The 18,232-nt window shown below is 35.8% G+C and overlaps 1 non-coding gene across 1 annotated transcript; it reads right to left on the bottom strand.

The window, feature by feature from the left end:
- Positions 1 to 17,520: 17,520 nt before the first annotated feature.
- On the bottom strand, positions 17,521 to 17,627 carry LOC141688168 (small nucleolar RNA R71). The gene has a single exon (XR_012561629.1). It is a non-coding gene; the product is annotated as a small nucleolar RNA R71 (small nucleolar RNA).
- Between the last annotated feature and the right edge of the window lie 605 nt (positions 17,628 to 18,232).

Genomic DNA, 18,232 nt, shown 5'->3' with positions numbered 1-18,232 from the left:
GGATACATGAATTTCTAAGCTGGTCCCGGAAAACGGGTACTATTATCATTCGCAAAATAAAACCCGTCACGCGTCATTAACCAGTAACAATTATTACCTTTATCATTTGTGCATAATTTTTCTTCGTAAATATTTTGATTGTAAACGTCAAAAATTTGCATTTTTTTATCCCACGAAAATGCACACATGAAGTCAAAATCTCCGTAGCTGCTGTGATATGCCAATATGGCCTATCTTCGAACTTGAGGTCCACTTTTCCGAGATCATCACCACGGCTTAATTCACAATGCACTTCTACAATTTGGTAACTAAAAATCGCGTTAATCAGATCCCCTTCATAATATGTTTCATCGATTGAATGTATTTGTGTTAGGAATATGTTGTATGCTTGATTATAACTTGACAAAACACTCTAAGTAGATAAGTTAAATGATTTTTGTAACCATCAAGTTATGGAGTAGCTTATGTTTAAATAAGTCTGTAGCACATTCCTGTATACTATAATATCTTAGAGGTTTAGAAATTATTAGACATTCCAATTCATGTTAACTACAAGCAAGATATGCAAAATAGGTTGTCTAATTATAAATAGATGATGCCTTATAATTCTGCATAAGTGAAAGAGTATCAATTCTAAGGAAACACTATCAACGGATAAACTGCAAAGCACTCAATGGATGACTCAAGGCACTTTCAACGGATGATCCATGAGAGACTCAACGAATAATCAAAGTTGAGTATCAACAGATAACAGATTCAAATAACCATTAAAAGCGACTAGACAATCACATGGGTTGATTATATATAAAAGGAATGTGGCAGCCTGTAATCAGGTTTATGAAGATCAAGAAGCATTTCCATTTCTATGCAAAATAGGGACGTTCAAAGATGTTGTATCGATCTAGATTGCATGGAACAGAGAAATGAAGAAACATGTGATTAGACCTAGATAATAGATTTACGTTTCGTCTTATTACACATGTAACTTGGTGATATATAAACTAAGTGTAGCAAAGAGTTAATAATCAATTAACACAGTCAACACGGACAAGAAAAAAAGAGTATTTGTAAGATGTATCTTTTAGCACTCTCAAGTTCAGTTTGTAAGTACTCTTGTAAGCAACTGTGTGCTTTTGCAACACAGAGATCTTCTACATTTATATATATTTCTGGTGGAAATATCAATCCACAAAAAAGTTTTAAACAACTTTGTTTATTTACTTTATGTTTTGAATACTTGAATACTTCTTATCCGCATCTAGCTTATTCAAACACTGTTATATATATATATATAAGGGGCTACTCCAATAGAAACCAATTTAGAATAAAAACTAGAAACCAAATAATTTTTTTATTAAAACTAATTCGAAATATAACACGCATGGTATGCAAATCGATCGTTGAGAAATGTAGAAAAATACAGTAAAATCGGATTTTAAAAAAACTTACGGTTAGACGGGAAAAATCAAATTAAAAATGGAGGGGAAAAGCTGAAATTGGGTGTGGGAGGGTGTAGAGTAGTTGGGTGGGATGATTTAGGGGGGGCATTAGATTAGGTAGATCTAATGGCTTAGATTGGTTCCTAGTTTCTATTTTAATTTTAGTTTGTATTTGATCATTCCCCTATATATATATTCGTAAAAAGATTTTAAATTTTCCAAAAGAAACCAGAATTCCATTCAACCCCCTTCTATAATTCTGTTGTTAGATTGTTAGGGAATAACAATTGGTATTAGAGCAAACTCTTAAAACTAGGAGTTTAAAGATCAAAACGAACTAACAACATGAGTCGAAAGGATATTGGGGTGAAGATTCCACTTCTGGATAAAGATAATAATCATCACTGAAAAGTGAAGATGCACCTTCATCTACTCTCTCAAGATGAAAGATATATTGACTGCATAGAGAAAGGTCCACATGTTCCTCGTAGAGCTGCAACAGATGTTAAATGAGCTGTTGAAATGAGCAAACAGTCCCAAAGCCAAGGTCAGAATGGACAGATGAAGACATTGAGTAAGTTCAAAAAGACAAAAAGGCCATGAATATTCTGTTCAATGGTCTTGATGGAGATATGTTTGACAATGTTATCAACTGCAATACTGCTAAGGAAATTTGGGACCAAATTCAAGTATTATACAAAGAAACTGAGCAAATGTGAGAAAATAAGATGCAACTCCTCATACAACATTATGAAAATTTTCATTTTGAAGATGGTGAGTCACTGAGTGACATCTTCAGTAGATTTCAAAAACTGCTGAATGGTTTAAAATTGTATGGGAGGATCTACCAAACTAAAGATTCCAATCTAAAATTCCTGAGATCTCTACCAAAAGAATGGAAGCCAACGATAGTCTCTCTCAGAAATTCTCAAGAGTATAAATAATTAACTTTAGAGAGACTATATGGTATCTTAAATACCTATGAGCTCGAAATGGAGTAGGATGAGGTATTGGATAAAGTAAGGAAGAAATGTGGATTTGTTGCACTTGTAGCTAAACAAGAGAGAGGAAAAGAGTTGAAGGTTGAAGATGTGGAATCTGCACCAAATTCAAGGGTTTGTGAAGGCAAAGGAAAAGGGCTAATGGCTGAGAATGAAGATTATCCTAGTTAGGATGAAATGGAGGACATAAATGAACATCTGGCTTTCCTATCAAGAATATTTGCCAAGCTCAAATTTAAAAATAATTTTGGAGCAACCAAGACAAATAGAAACATGGTGGACAAGTCAAAATTCAAATGTTTCAAGTATGGCTTGAGTGGTCACTTTGTTAATGAGTGCAGAAAGCCTAATTCTGAGAAAAGGAGGTTTGAGCCAGTGGATTATAAAAAGAAATATTTTGAGTTGCTCAAACAAAAGGAAAAGGCTTTCTTGACTCAAGAAAAGGATTGGGCGGCTGCTGAGGAAGATGAAGATGAAGAAACAAGCTATGTCAACTTAGCCCTTATGGACAAATCATGTAATCACTACAAACCTAGCACACCTTTCTAAAGATTAGTGTAATGATGCCATAAATGACATGTATACTGAATTATATCACTTGCGTGTTACACTTAAATCACTCACTAAAGAAAACAATATAATTAAAGATAATAATTTGTTTTTAAGCGAGAGAAACACTGTGTTAAAAACTCAATTCATTGAGTTTGAGAAACTGAAAATAGAGTGCAAGATTGCGAATGATGAACTAACTGAATCTTTGAAGAAAAAGGAAATTTTAAGAAAGCAGCTTGAACGTGAGCAAGAGGTGATCAAGGCTTAGAAATCATCACAGAATGTAAGTCCCCAAATTTCCAAAGTTCAAGGAATCGAGTCTTTCTGTCAAGAATCCTTGGAAAAAGGATAAGAAGAAACTGGACCCTGTATTGACTTGTTAGGAATATTTTGTGTACTGGATGATAAGTTAAACAAAATACCTTAGTAGATTTAATTTAGTGTAATTTGTAGATTTCAACAGATGATCACTTTAACATCCGTTGAGAGAGTAGCTTATGTATAAATAAGTCTTGTAACACATTTCTACATTTACAATACCGTATAGATCTAGAAATTGTAGGATATTCTAAGTCATGTTGACTACTAGCTTGTGTTGAGTGGCATTTATGTCATCTTATAACGCTCCTTAAAGCTTTGAATTGGTGTTTTGTACTTAAGTTGTTGGTGTTTTTAACGTATTTTTGTAGTGTTTTGCATTTCAGACATTTACCAGGAATCCAGGTGATTTAGCATTGTTTTGATGCAAATATGGTGTTAGGATGATGTCAAGAAGATTGCTCGTGAAAAAAACAACTCAAATTGACAAGAAAAGAAGAAGTCCGAAATTTCTCCAGAGAGTCGGCGCGCCCGCGCTGTAGTAGCGCGCGACCGCGCCGGGATTGTAGAAGTACAGCGCACCCACGCTGGTGAAGCGCGCGACTGTACCGGGTCGGGATTTCAGAATCCTAATTCTCTTGTGATTTTGATCTGTTGGACTTCTAATTTGCATGTGCTGCTATATAATGATAGATAAAGATCATTTTTCATAACAAGACATACCATAGCTTAAGGAGAAGGCGTAAGAAGACCGTATAACACAAATCAACGAAGGCAAAGATGATCTAGTTTATTCTTGTGATTCTTTTTTCTAAGTTGTAATCTTGGATGCTAGTTTTCTTATTTGTTGAACCTATACTCTTGTTTCACGTACTTGGTTTATTATTTATTCAGTATAAAGACTACATTTATTTTACCATGCTTTCATCGGAACCCACCTTGATGATGAGTCCGATTATGGGCTAATCGTTATCGTGGGGTTCTAGCGGATTTATTTATGGATTTCAATAGTTAATATTGTTTTGATATCTTAGTGTGTGGTGATTGTATGATAACCTAGTATTGGTTGTGCTTATTTGTCTTACGTGCGTCGCGAATATATAAGATAGCATGTTAATCTCTAATGAAGCAACAGTAAATTTAGAGGTTTAGAACTTGCCATGCTAGCATCGGTTCATGTATTTGTATTGCATGATTCGTAGGTAATTTTAATCATCTTACTTGCCCTATATAATCAAGATAGTTAACTTACGCATTAAACCTTTGTGTTGTCAAATTCTATAGACATATAGGGTCTCAACATAATTGGTATCTATTCAGCTTCTATCTCTTTTGTGGATGTCTGGTAGTATGTTATTCGTGCATGTTAAGGTTAAGAACAAGAAAGCTTTGAATGAAGTATTTAATGAAGTTAGAATCCCATGTTTGTCTCATATACTTACTATTTCAAACCCTTTATCTCTTATTACATGTTAAATAGTATCTTAGTTATAAACAAAACCAACTTGTTATTCATCTTAGCATTGAATAATAACCATATCATTGTTGCATAAGCGCATAAATCATAAAGTTAACCTAAACCAGTTTCTGTGGGAATGAACTAGAAAGAATTCTATATTACTTGCGAACGCGTATACTTGCGTGAATTATTAGAGCGTGTTCTAGCCCTAACAAGTTTTTGGTGCCGCTGCCGGGGACTCGATGTTAATTTTTAGTTTATGTGTTTGTCATCAGTGATCGTTAAAGTTCATTGACTCAGACATTGTTACTTATTTGTTTCCTTTGCGTGTTTCAGGTACTCTAGCGAGCGTGTATGTATACGCGTTCGCAGTCTGGTAAGAGAAATCTGGATCAAGCCGAGGAAGAAGTTGTGGTTCATCGACATGTTTTTGAGGAAGAAGAGAAAGTTGAGGATGAAGAGAAACTAGAGGAAGAAGAGAAACTTGAGGAACCAGCTTTAGTAGTGATGGGAGATCAAGCAGAAAATCCGAAAGCGTTGATGGATTATTCTCAGCCTAAGATCAATGATATTCAGTCCAACATATCAGGCCAGCCATCTCGGCTAACACTTTTGAGATCAAGTCAAGCACGATTCAGATGATACAGAATTCAGTTCAGTTTGGGGGTTCTCCTATAGAAGATCCCAACATGCATATCGGGGATTTCATTGAGATATGCGACACTTTTAAGTTCAATGGTGTGACTGAAGATGCTATCAAGCTGAGACTTTTCCCATTCTCTTTGAGGGATAAGGCTAAGTGTTGGTTACATTCTGTACCAGCAGGATCTATTACTACATGGGAGGATCTTGCTCAAAAGTTTCTCACTAAATTTGTTAGGTCACACACACTATAGATGGGGGTTGAATACAGTGTATACTACAATCAAATCGAATTAAGAACAGAAGTATGAAACACAGAATAATCTTATTAATAAAACAGTATTACAATGAAACCGTTCTCTCTCAGTGATGAACAAATATCACGAGAGCTGCTAGGGTTACAATGAATAATATTCTCGATTAAGATAACACATATAGTGTAAACCCTATGCTGTGTTTATATAGACACACAGTTACAAGATAATCTTCTAATTGATATCAAATATAAGTCTGCATCCTAAAATATATCAACTAGTTATCTTTTCTTCCAAGTATTCTATTCTTCATAGAATTCTTCTCCATGCATATCTCTTCTTATTTTAGTCTCGATCTTCTTTCCTTTCAATCAGCTGCCTTCCTTATCTGAACGTCTTCTTAAGTCCTGATATTATCTCCTGATAAATATCTTCTGATATCTTAAGTTCTAATAACTTAAGTTCTGATATCTTAAGTTCTGACTTCAGTATAAGTACTGATTTCCAGTTAAGTCCTGATTTGTCCTGTTAGTTAAGATCTGAAAACTAAACACAAATCACTATTAGACATGACATCACAAATATATCTAACAATCTCCCCCAACTTGTAAATTAGCATAATATACAAGTTCAATAGATATTTGATGATGTCAAAAACATTAAGTACAAATGTATATGAGAATTTGACTAGATAACTACAACTCACAGTCCTTGTAGCTTTTACCATCCTTAAAGTCTGATATCAGCTTTAGCCTGTATATACTTCAGAATTTAACAGTTGTAGTCCTTGACTTGGCTTCAGTGTGTGATCTCTTTAATGTCAGGAGTTGTTCTGAGATAGTTTTTCAACAAAGTTCTCTCAGCATATTCAAGTTCATTCTTCATCCTCCTTTTTGCATCTTTAAGTTCAACCTGTCTGAAAGATAGCAGCCCTGAGATCATTTATTTTTGCTTTCCTTATCTCCTGATCCAGTATGATGACATAGGCTTTATCAGACTCTAAATTAAATTCCAGTCCCTTAATACCCAAAAATGTAGTGATTTTGGCAGTATTAGGCTTCATCTCAACAATATCACTATTGTGAGCTCTGTACTTAGGATAGTATGGTCTGTCAGACTTTATAGAGTAAATTTTCTTCTGCCTTTGAATATTAGATTTTATGTAACTGGCAGCACCATTTGTTGACCAGTTTTTCACTTGAAGTAGAAATAACACATGTTGCAATTCTTCAAAGTACTTCAAACAAATAGCATCCTTTCTTATATGGAATACCCTCCCATCTGTCATGAAATATAACATGATATCTTCTTTCAATACGGAGTGGTAGTCCATTTGTATAGACTCCAGTTGATTCAATCTTTCAGGAGTTGTTCCTACTCCTGATTCACTCAAAGAGGTTGGATCAGAGGTAGTATTATTTACTCTCTTTTCTTTAGAACTACCCAATCCTGATTTATCTCTAGCTTCCTTTCCTCGAATAACTCTTGCTTCAAAACCACTTGATGTAGTCTTTAAAGGTTGAGTAGATTGTTGAGCTTTAGTAAACCCAGGTAGTAGAATTTTTGAAGGTTTAACATGAGCAATGTTAGAGTTTTCCTTTCCTTTATCTTCTGATATCAAAACAACTTGAGCTCTGTCATAGGTTGCTTGCTTCATTGTCATATCAGAATTTACTAAGTCCTGATCTTGAACAACATGAGCTCTGTCAGAGGTTGTTTGAATATTCTTCTTCTTCTTCAAAATCATACTAGTATCTTCATCATCCTTTGCTTCCAGGTCCATAATTGGCAGATAAATTTTTACAGAATCATCAACTTTAGCTTAGCCCTTTAACCTTGGATCTACCTCTACTGGTGATTTGGCTTTGGATTCAAATTTGGTTGCCTCAGAGTTTGTCTTCTCTTTAATCACAATGCCCTTAGGCTTTGGAGGTTTCTTTGCAGTGACTTGAGCTTTTGACTTTGACTTGACATTTTCTGCTTTAAGTCTGGCTTCTTCTTTCTTCAGACTTTCAAAGTCCATTCCTGGATTATCTTTGAGAAATAGTCTTTTTGAAATTTCTTCATCCAGATTCTGTAACTTGGGATCTTGATAATAGACTATTGTTTCCTTCCCCTTAAGCTTCAGTGTCTGCATAAACTTCTGTAATTCTTGACTCTCACCCTGTATCAGAACATCAAGCTTAGCCAGAACTTGTTTATCAGAACTTATTCTTCTATCAGCATCAGAGCTTGATCTCTGTGTAGAAGTTCCTGCTTTCCTAGATGAAGAACCTTTGCCTTGACCATGACCTCTACCCTTTTCAGAGTTTCCCCGGTCATCATTTCCATCATCCTTACCCTTCAGTGGTTGATCATTTTTGCATTTGGACTTAATCACTTTCTCCCCCTTTTTGGCATCATCTGGTAGAAGGAGAGAGACAAGCAATTCCATAGAGTTTTGGATTTCATAGAGTTGATCTTGTTGAGCAGCTTGATTCTTTAAAATATCAGATATTTGAGTTTGCTGCTTTTCTTGAGTCTTTTCTATATACCCAATACGGTCAAAGGCTGGCTTAAAAAACCTGTTCTTTTCCAATTTGACATTCATGTCTTACTGAATCAGTGTTTCTTGAATTTTGTTCACCTTGGCTTGAGTTATTGAGTGTTGACCTTGAAGGTGCCTTGTACTCAATGCAGTAACTCTGAGATGTGCTTTGAAGTCATCATTCACCAGCATCTCATCAGCTTTAGCCAGGTGCTTAGAAAGAATATTTGCAGTAGGAACAAAATCAACTTTGTTCCATTCCTTGATCCATTCTTTTCCTCTTGGAGTTTCATTCCAAGGTACTGGTGCATCCTCTCTCACAAACTTTTTAATCAAATCAGCTTTATTACCTGTTTGTAGAGGTGCATGTCCTGAAGGACAAGCTGCATCAGCATTTACATTTGTAGCAGCTTCACCAGTATTGTCAGCATTTGCAGCATCAGAACTTACAGAGCCTGCAGAATTAGCTTCCTCTGATAAAATGATAGTGTGTGAGGCTATAGAGGTTTCAAAATCATCCTCTAAGTTCTGATAAACATCCAAATTTTGATGCTCACCTAATATCTGATCTTCATCATCTAGATTCAGAAGAGGTATTATTGGAATATCTACATTGAAATCAACATCTAAAATTGGTGTTGTTGGTGGAGTATGTTGAAGAATGGTTGGAGCTTCTAAGTACAGAACCTCAGGCACAACCAAGTTGAGAATATCTATTTCAGCACTTGTACCCGGGTCTTCAGCATGTACTTGTTCAATGATAAGAGACATGGGAGGTGTAGACACTCTGTCTTGAGCAATTTTTTCAGCTTGAATTGGTGACAATGGAGGTGTAGATTCAGTGGCTTCAACAAATTCTGGTTGTGTAGATGGAAGGGATTAAATTATAATTGGCTCTTTTGGGATCAGATATTCCTGATCCCCTTCCTTAGCTACTGCTTCCACATCCTCTGAATCTGACTCAACTATGTCCCTGTTAGCTCTTTGTTTCTTCAATTTCTTCAAGGGTGGAGAGACTTTGGGAGCTTTGTCATAAGAATTTATCTTTCTAAGCCGTTTGAGGGGCCTAGAACTCCCAGTTTCTTGAACTTTCTGAGAAGAGACCTTCTCAGCTACTTCTACAGCTGCTTTAGCAACAAGTTCTGATGGTTGAACCTGTACCTCCTCATCATCAGACTCATCTCTTAAAATTATCTTCCTTCTTTTCTGTTGTGTCTGAGGAACTGACTTAGTCCTCTTTGCTATTGAAGAAAAAGGCTTCACTATAGGTGCTGATGATTGATTGGCATGTTCTGATGTGAGTGTTTGTGGAGTGACAGGAGTAGGTGCTGATGGCTGTTGTGTGTTGGTGGGTTGGACATCAGAATATAGCAATGAATATGTAGCAGCATCAACATTTACAAGAGCTTGCTTTACTGATAAAGAAATGCTAAGGGGTCTCAAAACTCCCTTCTTGTTGTCAGCAGTTAAAAGATCAGTAAAAGCCCTTTTGGCTAACCTAAAAGGATGAGTTCACCTGCTAGTTTTGGTTCATCTGATGTACAGTAATTGTAAATTAACTGAAAGAACCTAGCAAAGTAAATGACATTCCTGTCATCTTTCATTCTATCTCCTATAAAACATAACACAGTCTTTGCATAATCAAAATGAGACTGGTTTAGGAGTGCATACCCAATTTGTTGACTCAGAATGGGAATATCATCAAAATTGGAGCATTTGTTTGCAAACGTCTTCGTGATGAAATTGAAGAAGAGGCTCCATTCCCTTTGAATATATGGGCATTTGAGTTGACCCATCTTAGCCAAACTCTTTTCATATCCAAGATTCGCCATCATTTGCTGTAGTAAGGGCTCCTCCACAGCAGAACTAAATTGACAGGATTCAAGAAGGTGCAGAGCTTTTCGAACTGCTCCCGGAGTAACAACATACTCAACCTCATTTGCTGTAAACACAATGCTTAGAGTCCCATGCTTACCACCATCATCATAATGTCCAGTACACCAGAATGTCAGAACTTAAGTGCCAGATAAACTGGATGGTTGTGTCAGTGCGAACCCAATTTCACTATGAGATAAGAAATCCTGGATGAAATGAAGTTCCGAAGGAGCTTCACTCTTAGTGAGAATGGCAGCATAGTTGTTGGGGACGAACTTTGCTCCATTAAATATTATATCCTTGGGTGCCATTGAAAATAGGTGAGAAGTTAGAATGCCTGAAAAGTGTTTGGTAAAATGTATGTCTAGTAAACCGTCAGAAAATACGAGAGAGTAAGAAAAAGAGAGAGAGTAAGTAGAATAGAAATGTAAATAAAATATTTAAAAATCTTTTATCTCTTTTACTTAGACACCCCACGTGACAACATTTTTTGAGAAGTGGAACAGACGTTATACCTGTCAGGCATGCAGTAGTTAAGACAAAAGTTAATGGGCACGGGAAATAAGTAATGATTACTATGTACATGCAGTTTTTCAAAAAAAAACTATCCCCACTAAACAAATGATTATTACTGTCTTTATCTCATATAAACCAATATTCTGATAAAATATAACCGTTGAAGTATTGACCACAAATAAATCAAGGAAATAAATACTGCTACGTCAGCATCAGAACTTGATTATTATCAGAATTTAAAAGTCATCAGAATATGGCTTCTTAACTCAAAAAATGAATGTTTATTTCTGTAATTCTTCACACAAATACTGATATGGTTTCAGCAGAACTTAATTATCAAAACTTCTATCAGAACTTGTCCTCAGAATTTATGCAACTAACACTTCAACTGTTCATCCAAAACAACATTGATCACCACAGTAATTTTCATCATTCATATTGAGTGTAAGTGTGTGCTTTAAGCTAAATATCAGACAAAGAGTAAAGTCTGATTCACTTCAGGCAATCTTAGAAATAAGGCATAACTAAGAACTTTACTTAAAATCTGTCATTAGTCTGAAGTCTACTATAGAATGAGTTCATGCATGAGTCCACCTCAACTGTTTTGTGCTCATTTTATGCATCTTTTGAAATTCCTTTTTACAGTGGCTTCTTAGTCTAAGTGAGTCACGACTGCTTATCAGAATTTATGCTATTATCAGAGTATTTCTCCAGTAATCAGAGAATGTGAAAAGTCACCAAGAAAATTTTATTTTGCTTTTCTAATGCATATTACTTAATACAACAATGCACTTGGGTCTTCCCTTCCACATATATTTTTCTCTAGATCTCAAAGGAGTACCTGATATTTATTTCTTTTATTTTCTTTTTCTTTTGATAAGTGAGGCTTATCAGCACTTAGTACACTCATAAGATTTACAAACATCAGAACTTAATAGATAAGAAGCACCATTCTAGTTTTTGACTTAGTAATAAGATACACAAATAAACCTAACCAAGCTCAGTATCAGAATTTGCTTGTGTTAAAAGATTTCCACATAAACAATTACTTCAAACATGGGATCTTTAGTATATTAAAGACTACTAGGTCAGAATCTAGCACAGTTATCCTCATTGGATTGAATAGTCACAGAAATATTCATATCACTATCAGAGTTTAGAAATTCACATCAGACAGCAATCAGCACCTAAGTAATTTTCAATTTAAGCACAGAATACACAAAGCTAGTAATATCTGTAAATACTGATCATAAAGTCTGATGTATCAGAACATAAACTAAGCAGATTTAGAGAAAGAACCTGAAACCATTCCAAGTTCATTTACCAATCTTGTAAAAGTAGTTTCACATAGTGGTTTTGTGAAGATATCTGCTAGTTGTTGATCTGTTGGAACAAAATGCAATTCCACTGTTCCTTTCATCACATGTTCCCTTATGAAGTGGTACCTAATGCTGATGTGCTTTGTCATTGAGTGTTGAACTGGATTACCTGTCATAGCAATAGCACTTTGATTATCACAGTAAATAGGGATTTTAGAAAATTCTAACCCATAATCCAGTAACTGATTCTTCATCCAAAGAATCTGTGCACAACAGCTTCCTACAGCAATGTACTCTGCCTCTGCAGTTGATGTGGAAATTGACTTTTGTTTCTTGCTAAACCAAGAAACTAATCTGCCTCCAAGAAATTGGCAGCTTCCACTTGTGCTTTTCCTGTCAATTTTGCACCCTGCAAAATCTGCATCTGAGTAACCTATTAGCTTAAAGTCTGATTCCCTAGGATACCACAATCCCAGATCAGCTATACCCTTAAGGTACTTGAAAATTATTTTCACAGCTATTAAGTAAGGCTCTCTTGGATCTGCTTGAAATCTTGCACAAAGACAGGTAACATACATAATATCAGGTCTACTTGTAGTTAGATAGAGTAATGAGCCAATCATACCTCTGTAATCAGTAATATCTACTGATGTACGAATATCCTTATCCAATTTTGTTGCAGTGGCCATAGGAGTGGATGCACTTGAACAATTTTGCATTCCAAATTTCTTCAACAAATTTCTGGTGTACTTAGATTGACAAATAAAAGTTCCTTCTTCATTCTGCTTGACTTGAAGACCAAGAAAATAGCTAAGTTCTCCCATCATACTCATATGATATCTTGACTGAATTAGCTTGGCAAACCTTTTACAAAGTATGTCATTTGTAGAACCAAAAATGATATCATCAACATATATCTGCACCAAAAGTAAGTCCTTTCCATAGTTGAGATAGAATAAAGTTTTGTCAATTATCCCTCTGTTAAATCCACTTTCCAGAAGAAACTGAGCTAATGTCTCATACCATGCTCTTGGAGCTTGCTTAAAGCCATAAAGTGCTTTATCAAGTCTGTAGACATGATGAGGAAATTTTGAATCTACAAAACCTGGAGGTTGTTCAACATATACTTCTTCTTCCAATTCTCCATTAAGAAAAGCACTTTTTACCTCCATTTGAAAGACTGTAAACTTTTTGTGAGCAGCATAAGCCAAAAATATCCTTATGGCTTCCAATCTAGCAACTGGTGCAAAAGTTTCATCATAATCAATTCCCTCCTGTTGAGAATATCCTTTTGCAACCAGCCTTGCTTTATTCCTTGTAATTATGCCATCACTATCAGTTTTGTTTCTGAACACCCATTTTGTACCAACAACTGATCTGTTCTTTGGTCTTGGCACTAGGGTCCAGACTTTATTTCTTTTAAATTCATTTAACTCTTCCTGCATTGCTTGCACCCAATCAGCATCTTGAAGAGCTTCTTCCACTTTCTTTGGTTTGGCCTGAGAAAGAAAAGAATGATAGAGACATTCATTTGATGTTGCTATTCTAGTTCTAATACTTGCTTCAAGATCTCCAATAATCAAGTCAGGTGTATATGCTTTAGTCCACTTCCTTGCAGATGGAAGGTGATATCTAGAACTGGATGCTCCCCCATGATCCATGTTGTCTCCATCAACATTTTCTGATACTCCCCCTGAAATTATGCTCTCTTAGTTGGATCCTTCAGAATTTGAGTTTCCCGAATTATCAGAACTTGGCCCATCAGAACTTGATGAATCAGAACTTGAAGATCCTGTACTAGGTTCTGATGCTTCTTGAGATGTGGTTGGATCTTCAATATGCTCCCCCTACACAGGTACATTTTCCTTTGGCGTAGTCACCACAGTTTCAATAATATCAGAGTTTAACCCATCAGAATTTACAGTATCAGGATTTAGACTATCAGAATTTACAGAATCAGAATTTAAAACTTTATTCTCAAATCTCAGCTGATCATAATCATTGAAATCTTCAAGTCCAGTAATCTTCTTATCATCAAAAGAGACATTGATAGATTCAATGACTACCCTTGTTCTTAAATTGTAGACTCTGAAGGCTTTTATGGAAAGTGGATATCCAACAAAAATTCCTTCATCAGCTTTTAGATCAAATTTGGATAGCTGTTCATGATGAGTCTTAAGAACAAAACACTTGCATCCAAATACATGAAAGTACTTCAGATTTGGCTTCTTTTTCTTCACCATCTCATATGGTGTCTTTCCATGCTTGTTGATAAGTGTTGCATTCTAAGAAAAACAAGTAGTCTGCACAACTTTAGCCCAAAAGTAGGTTGGTAACTTTGCTTCATCAAGCATAGTTCATGCAACTTCAATAAGAGTTCAATTCTTTCTTTCAACAACTCCATTTTGCTGAGGAGTTCCAGGTGCAGAGAATTCCTGCTTTATTCCATGGTCTTTGCAGAACTCTTCCATAATCATATTCTTGAACTCAGTGCCATTATCAATTCTTATGATTTTCATAGAGTCTTTGACCAATTTATCCAGTTGTTTGACATGGTCAATCAAGATAGATGCAGTTTCATTTTTTGTGTGCAAGAAATACGCCCATGTGTATCTGGTAAACTCATCTACTATGACCATAGCATATTTCTTCTTTGCAATAGACATGACATTCACTGGTCCAAATAGATCAACATGTAGTAAGTGATAAGGATCAAGAATTGAAGATTCAGTCTTGCTCTTGAATGAAGATTTTCTTTATTTTGCCTTTTGACATGAATCACAAAGGCCATCAGGAGCAAATACTGATTTTGGCACTTCTCTCAAAAGATCTTTCTTGACTAGTTCATTTATATTGTTAAAATTTAAATGAGAGAGTTTCTTGTGCCAATCCCAGCTTTCTTCAATTGATGCTCTACTTAACAGATAGATTGCAGAACCATCAAAACTTTTTGAAAGCTTGGCTTCATAAATGTTACCATACCTGTATCCCTTCAGAACAACTTTGCCTGTAGATTTGCTTACAACTTCACAGTCTTCTTCAAAGAAATCCACATGATAACCTCTGTCACAGATTTGACTAACACTCAACAGATTGTGTTAAAGTCCTGAGACTAGAGCTACTTTTTCAATGATGACATTCCCAAGATTGATATTGCCATATCCCAGAGTTTTTCCCATGTTGCCATCTCCATAAGAAACTCCTGGGCCAGCTTTCTCCACAAAGTCTGATAGCAGGGCTTTATTTCCAGTCATATGTCCTGAACATCCACTGTCCAGAACTAGGATGTTTTTCCTGTTGCCCTGCAATCACAAAGACCACTAATGATTAGTTTTAAGGACCCAGACTTGCTTGGATCCTTTGGCCTTATTAAATTTGTTAACATTTGCAGCGGATTTAACATCAGAGTTTATGTTAACATTTTTTTTATCAGAATTTACAGTATCAGACTTTGCATCAGAACTTACACTAGAAGGAATAATGCTAACTTTCTTTAAAGAAGGTTTTATTTGATATTAATCATAGTACAAACTATGATATTCCTTACAAGTATAAATGGAATGCCATAAACTACCACAATGAAAATAAGGATTTTGTGGCTTAAACCTAACAGACTGACTTTTAACTCCTGACTTAGAAGGTAAGGAGTTTATATTCTTATTCTTCCTTTAACTCAGCAGCTTTAGAACTGCTATCAACATTTGCCATCAAGGCATAGTTCACCTCATTTTCAGAATCTGAAGTGTCTGTCCAGCTTTTTTTTTTGTAATAAATGCCTTGCCTTTGTCACTTTTTCCTTTCTTGCAATTAGGAGATATGTGGCCTTTCTCACCATAATTATAGCATTTAACATTTGAGTAATCTCCTCTGTCAGACTTTCCTGCTTTGCCTTCAGATTTTCTGAATCCCTTCTTATCAGAACTTCCACTTTTCCTGGAAAACTTCCTTCCCCTTCTGAATTTCCTGTAGGCTATCTTTGTGATACCCTTCACCATAAGAGCACACCATTTTATCATCTCTTCATCATCATCCATCTCAGATAGACTTTCAGTTTCTGAATCCTCATCACTATCAGAACTTGATGACTCAGTATCAGACTTTGTGATGAGAGCCTTTCCTTTGCCTTTCTTTGAGACATCCACTTTGGGGGATTCCTCTTCAGCTTTAAGAGCAACTATTCTTGACTTTCTCCCATGCCTCTTGCTTCTTTGATCCATCTCAAGTTTATGAGTTTTGAGCATACCATAAATTTTATCAAGAGTAGTTTCATCAAGAGCATAGTTGTCTCTTATAGTAGTTGCCTTCAAATCCCAACTTTCAGGAAGAGCTAAAAGGAATTTAAGATTAGTATCTTCAAGATCATATTCCTTATCCACCAGTGACAGATCATTCAAGAGTTTGACAAATCTGTTATATAAACCAGTTAATGACTCATCAGGTTTTGAGTCAAAGTGCTCATACTCTTGAGTGAGTATAGTCCTCCTGTTCTTCTTAATTGAATCAGTTCCCTGGCATCTTGTCTCCAAGGCATCCCGTATCTCCTTTGCAATCTTGCAGTTAATTACCGTCTTTGACATGACATTATCAATGGCACTATGCAGCAAATGCCTTACCTTTGCATCCTTGGCAATAGATGAGATATCTTCAGCTATATATTCACTTTTCTCCTTTGGTACAGTCTTTGCTGGCTGATCTGCAACTACAACAGAGAGCTTGGTTGGCTTATGTGGTCCTTCATTAATTCTGTCAAGGTGTTCTGGATCTGTAACTTCCAGAAACATAGTCATCCTCACTTTCCATATGGGATACTCAAAAGGTTTCAGTATTGGAACCCTAATAGTCTCATATCAATTATGGATTTGAGTCTTTGGAGTTTTTTCAGTTTTGGTGGGCTTGGTTGAAGTTTGTTCTGCTTTAGACATGATTATTTTGGATCTTTACTATATATGCGTTAACAGATTGCTCTGATACCACTTATTATGTCACACACACTGTAGAAGGGGGCCGAATACAGTGTATATTACAATCAAATCGAATTAAGAACACAAGTATGAAACACATAATAATCTTATTAATAAAACAGTATTATAATGAAACCGTTCTCTCTCAGTGATGAACAAATATCACGAGAGCTGCTAGGGTTACAATGAATAATATTCTCGATTAAAATAACACATATAGTGTAAACCCTATGCTGTGTTTATATAGATACACAGTTACAAGATAATCTTCTAATTAATATCAAATATAAGTCTGCATCCTAAAATATATCAACTAGTTATCTTTTTTTTCCAAGTATTCTATTCTTCATAGAATTCTTCTTCATGCATATCTCTTCTTGTTTTAGTCTCGATCTTCTTTCCTTTCAATCAGCCGCCTTCCTTATCAGAATGTCTTCTTAAGTCCTGATATTATCTCCTGATAAATATCTTCTCATATCTTAAGTTCTGATAATTTAAGTTCTGATATCTTAAGTTCTGACTTCAGTATAAGTACTGATTTCCAGTTAAGTCCTGATTTGTCCTGTTAGTTAAGATCTGAAAACTAAACATAAATCACTATTAGACATGATATCACAAATATATCTAACAAAATTTTTCCATATGGCAAAAACGGCTGCAATCTGGAATGCTCTTACTCAGTTTGCGCAACAATATGAAGAATCTTTGTGTGAGGCTTGGGATCACTACAAGAAGATGCTAAGGAAGTGCCCACACCATGGCATGCCTGATTGGATGATCATAAACTGTTTCTATAATGATTTAGGCACACAGTCTAGACCTATGCTCGATGCAGCGTCTAGTGGAGCCTTATGGGCCATAAGCTTTCCAAAAGCTATAATACAGCTTATAAGTTGATTGAGCTAATGGCAGCTAATGAATACCAGAATCCAACGCAAAGAATTTTGCAAAGCAAGGTAGCCGGAATTCTGGAAGTGGACACAGCTACTACTATAGTTGCTCAACTTCAAGCTTTGATGATGAAAATAGACTCTTTGGCTAATTATGGAGTTAATTAGATCACTAGTGTTTGTGAGCTTTGTGCGGGGGCACATGAGACTGAGCAGTGTGCTATTTCTAGCGAATCAGCTCAGTTTGTGAGCAACTTTCAAAGGTCATAACAGCAAGCTCCAACCACTTATCATCCCAACAACCGCAGTTATCCTAACTTCAGCTGGAGCAACATTCAAAATACGGTGCAACAACCTTATTAACCATACACAACAAAGCAGTATAACCCTCCTGGTTCTCAACAACTACAATATGCACCAAGGCAACAATTTCAACTTCAGCAGTTACCTCAAGCTAATGAAAAATCTGAATTGGAGGA

The sequence above is a fragment of the Apium graveolens genome, chromosome 9, assembly GCF_009905375.1.
Source record: "Apium graveolens cultivar Ventura chromosome 9, ASM990537v1, whole genome shotgun sequence".
Classification (NCBI taxonomy): Eukaryota; Viridiplantae; Streptophyta; class Magnoliopsida; order Apiales; family Apiaceae; genus Apium; species Apium graveolens.
Note: the sequence above shows the minus strand (reverse complement) of the source record. Positions and strands in the feature narration are given on the sequence as shown.